Source organism: Zingiber officinale, chromosome 6B (assembly GCF_018446385.1).
Source record: "Zingiber officinale cultivar Zhangliang chromosome 6B, Zo_v1.1, whole genome shotgun sequence".
Taxonomy (NCBI): Eukaryota; Viridiplantae; Streptophyta; class Magnoliopsida; order Zingiberales; family Zingiberaceae; genus Zingiber; species Zingiber officinale.
The window spans coordinates 42,624,915-42,629,707 of record NC_055996.1 but is presented as its reverse complement, the minus strand read 5'-3'; the positions used below and the strand labels follow the sequence as shown (position 1 = coordinate 42,629,707).

At 43.8% G+C, this 4,793-nt stretch overlaps 1 long non-coding RNA gene across 1 annotated transcript; it reads left to right on the top strand.

Moving 5' to 3' along the window:
• Window positions 1–1,789: 1,789 nt before the first annotated feature.
• LOC121990111 lies at window positions 1,790–2,873 on the top strand. Its single transcript, XR_006114461.1, has 3 exons — window positions 1,790–2,261; window positions 2,359–2,600; window positions 2,820–2,873. It is a non-coding gene; the product is annotated as an uncharacterized LOC121990111 (long non-coding RNA).
• Window positions 2,874–4,793: the final 1,920 nt, after the last annotated feature.

Genomic DNA, 4,793 nt, shown 5'->3' with positions numbered 1-4,793 from the left:
TGCAATCCTGTAAGCACTCCAACTGAGTTTGGTTTAAAGCTAAACAAAGATCATGAAGGGAAAAAGGTGGACAGTATAATTTACAAACAAATTGTTGGTAGTTTAGTGTATTTAACTGCGACAAGGCCAGACATAATGTATTCTATGAGTTTAATAACAGATATATGGAAAATCCAATAGAAATATATTTGTTAACTGCGAAGAGAATCCTTCGTTACTTACAAGGAACTAAAGATTTTGGGCTATTCTACAAGAAGGGTGAAAAGTTAGAGTTGTTTGGCTTTACTGACAGTGATTATGCAGGAGATCAAGATGATAGAAGCACTTCAGGTTATGTTTTTATGTTGGGCACAGGGGTCGTATCATGGTCTTCTAAGAAGCAACCAATTATCTCCTTGTCAACTACAAAAGCTGAATTTATTGCTGCAACAACTTGTGCTTGTCAAGCTATCTGGTTGAGAAGAATTCTTGAAAAGCTTCAATTCAATTAACAAGTTGAAGCTACAGTTTTTTGTGACAACAACTCAGCAATCAAACTCTCTAAGAATCCTATGCTACATGGCAGAAGCAAACATATCAATGTAAAATATTATTTTTTAAGAGATCTCAACAATGATAGAACAATCAAACTGGTTTATTGTCGAAGTGAAGATCAAGTTGCAGATAAACAGACCAAGCCGCTCAAGTTGGCTACATTTGTAAGGTTGCGTGGTCTACTTGGAGTTTGTTCACGCACGGTTGGTTTTCTTTTAAATTGACTGTTGGATGCAGCTAGGGGGAAAGACAGAAAGACTGTTGGATAGCGCTCGTGGCTAATTTGTTCGTTTAAAATTAATCGGAGTAAAAGCAGTGGAAAGACAGAAAGAAAACCAAGCAATCGCTAACACGTTTCTTTTACTTAGTTCGGAGTTTGTGACGACTCCTACTCCAAGACCTACACGTGAGAGTGCTTTCGATGGGCAAAGACTAATCAATCGTAATGAGTACAAATATAGTTTTAAATGATTACAAGTGTTGGTGCAGTTAACATTAATGGTCTAACTCAGCACGAAACCCAGTTAGGTCGACGGGCCGACCGGATAGTTGACACAAAGTCTAGCTAGGTCAACGGGCTGACCGGATAGCTGGCACGAAGTCCAGACAGGTCGACGGGTTCACCGGATGTCTGGCAGGTAAGTTAAGGTAAGTCATTGGAGGGGAGTGACTTGGTGAGGACGCGTTCCCTGTTCAAGAGAACATTAGGCGTCGATCCAACTTAGAACTGTTTTGAGAATCTAAGTTGAGATCGTGACTAGATTTTAGTCTCGGTGAGACAAATCTAATTACTACCATTTTTTTTTAATATAATTGTACCAACACTTTGTTTTGCAGGATAGTATAATTTGCATTTGTCTCAGACTAACATTTTTTTGCAGGAAATTGAGTTGCTGGAAAATGGTGGCTCGAGCACCCAGATTCCTTTCGGGCGTCCGGAAGGGATCCGGGCACCCGGAATGCAAAATTCTATCCCGACACAACGTGGAGCATGCTGATTGGCTGGGCCGACATCACGCTTCAGGCACTTGGTGTAAAATACCGGAAAAATGACGATTTTTAATAAGGGAATTTTCCGAAATTTTTGGACATTTTTCGGGAATTTTTCGGAGCTCGTACGGACGAGTTGACGGGGATAAGAACGGGGTCCGGAAAAGCCTGTTTAGGCTATCCAGTTTTAATAAGGAAAAGTTTTATTTTTTCTTTTCCTTTTTCCTTTTTCTTTTTCTTTTTAATTTCTTTAAAACCTTCGTTTCTTCCCCCTCCTCACACCCGAGCCCGACGCCGTCTCCCTTCTTCTTCCTTGCCCTAACCGCCGGCGGCGGTTACTTCTCCCGAGCCTCTTCTCTTCTTCTCCGGCCCTGCCCAAGCGCCGGCGAGCGCAAGCCATTGCCGGTGATCCATCCTCTGCCCTAGCCTTGCCGTGGAGTTCCTAGCGCCGTCGCCGCAAATCACCGCCGCCCGATCGCCTGCCCTAGCCACCCGACGTCGACCACAGAAGCCGACGCCGACCCCAATTGCCGGTGCCCTAGAGCCGATCACCGTGCATCACCCTTTCTTCCTCTGCCCTGGTGTGAGTTCACTGCCGATTTGCTGTGCCGCCGCCGAGCCGAGCATCTCCACCGACGCACGAGCAGTGCCGGTGACCCTTCCTCTGCCCTAGACAACCTGCAGTGCCGGCGCTGTCATCTGTGCCCTAGCGTATCCGCCGACGCCAAGCAGTGCTGGTTTTTCTCCTCTCTGCTTTCATCTTGAATATTCCCGGCCAATTCTTCTCGGATGCTCCTTTGCCCTAATCTTTGCTTTGTTTTCTCTGTGCTTTAGTTATCTCTCCGGGTTGTGGACAGAGGCAAAGCAATCCGAGACTAGCCTCTTGGTGATCCCAATCTGCTGCCCAACACCATTGTCTTTCCCTCTTCATTCCTCCGGCAGCCGGTTTCACTACCACCAGCAGTAGATTTTGTATTGTACTACCATCACTGAAGAAGAGGAAGTGGAAACAGGGAGGAAGCAATTGTAAAACCTCTGTGGCCGGATTGTACCCTTGACCACCTACTTGAGTTTGGGTAAGTATTTGGTTTATGGATTTAGTTGACACATTTTTGACACATGTTCTAGGTACGACTTGATACATAATTAATTTGGTTATCGGGTGATTTAGGTTTGTAAGTTGTATAACTGTGTGATTGGGGTTCATGAAACTAACCCAAACTAGTCAGTGGATTAGAAATTAGTTTAGCTATTTGTTTATAATTAAATTAGCTAAACTGTGCGATTTAACACAGGACTTTGACGCGAGACGAGTATCTCGGAGTCAGATCGGACCTTTCTATTTTCGGAGGCGGGTACTTTGACTTATGTCTTTTGATATGCATAATAGAGTGTTTAACATATAGCAATGATTGTGTTATCCTTTTGATTCGGTAGGTCACTACATGATCTGTTACATGTTATTTGTTTATTTATTATGCACTGCATGTTATTATTGACCTGACCATACATGCTTTCGGTAGTGACCCAACCATATGATACATCATGTTCTGGACCTAGGGTTTTATATGATACCCTATCTGTTTGTGTACCTTCCATTTGATACATTGACTTGTGGTACACCTTGTATTTATGTATGGATCTTGCTATGCTATTCATGAGATTGCCATGCTTAGTGTCATGCATCATGTTTGCATGCTGTGCGATTGTCGGCTCCACTATGGTTGAGCCCATCGCCAGTTACATGTACTGCACACACCACCACCACCCATGGGTTAGTGGTATATCAGGCGGTTCTGCTGTTTGGCTCCGTTGGTCCGAGGACTCGGCGTGGTAGCCGGCGGTCGGTTCCGCTCTGTTTGGCTCCAGTAGTAGCCGGCAGATGGTGGACTTTGTTTGGCTCGTTGGTCGATGACTCAGCGTGGTGGCAGAAATATCCTCCCGTCATTGTATCGGGAGATGAGAGCATTGAGCTCCCCATTTATGATTTGGGGCGGAGGAGGAGTACTCCGGACAAAGATTCATCCACTACCACCGTCAGAGCGGTGATGTCCTGTGGTCACCATATGCATTTATTGCATTTTATTGTTTGTGATTGTTGCACTTATATGCTGCATTTGTATGGATGCATTTGATTGACATGCATACAGGATTATGATTTTCTCCGGTCTGACGACCTGTTACCTTTGTACCTTGATTCCGGTTAGTACAGTTATCTCCTGATTTCATTTCAGTTGCATTTATTCCTTCTCGTATTCAGGAGACTGTACGCATGATTAGTGTTATCTGTTATTTGTTTTATTATGTATATCAGTTGTACCTGGACTCACCCCGCCTCCATTGTTGATATTTTCAGGTTGAGGCTGTCCGGAGCAGTTCCAGTCGCTGGCCCCCCCATTTGCACGTAGAGCTAGTTCTCTATTAGTTCGTTATTTGTTTTATTTTGGTCTTTTTCTATATCAGACTTTGTTTCAGTATTGTCTTTGGATTTTTCCTATGGATATTGTATGGAGTGAAACCTTTTGATGGATTTTTGATATGATATTGGATTTCATTCTACTACGTGCCTGCCTGGACGGCAGAAGAGGTGAGTTCGTTGGATTTGAGCTTTACGAGTGTAGTGGAGTAGGGTGGATTTCGAGTCAGAGTCCTATTGTTATTGATTACTGTTATTAACTGCGTGGTTGTGACAGCCAGAAGCTGGATATCGTTATTAACTGCGTGGTGTTTGTCTTTATTTTTTTTTTTTGTTATCATTCCAGCCGCCTGTGGCTGATGTATATGTGATATGTAGAAAGTTTCATATTGTCCGCCGTACAGGGGAGATGCTGTCGAAATTTCTTCGGACAGAGACTCCTCTGGGGCGTGACACTTGGAAGGGATTCAGGCGCCCGAAGCTTCCTATAAAAGGAGGTCTCCACCTGGAGCAAAAGACAACATGATGTGAATCCAAAGAGAAAGATATCTCAAGAACCCACAATGAATGGAAGAAGAAATAAAGAAAGAACTAAATCGATAAAATTGATGAAAAGAACCTCGACCCAATGCTTAGGAAAGCATGAACCTTGGTATAGAAGATGGTAGACGCCACAACCTTGGGATGGAGGTTGATAAGTCTTCGAACGCCATAATAAAATGCCTTGATAAGTTCTAATTCAATGAAGAACCAACAAGTGAGAGCCTCACTGTCACGCCCCGAGGAGTCCCCACTAGACGAAAATCCAGCAACATCTCTTCTGTACCAGTGACAATATGAATCCTGAGACGCA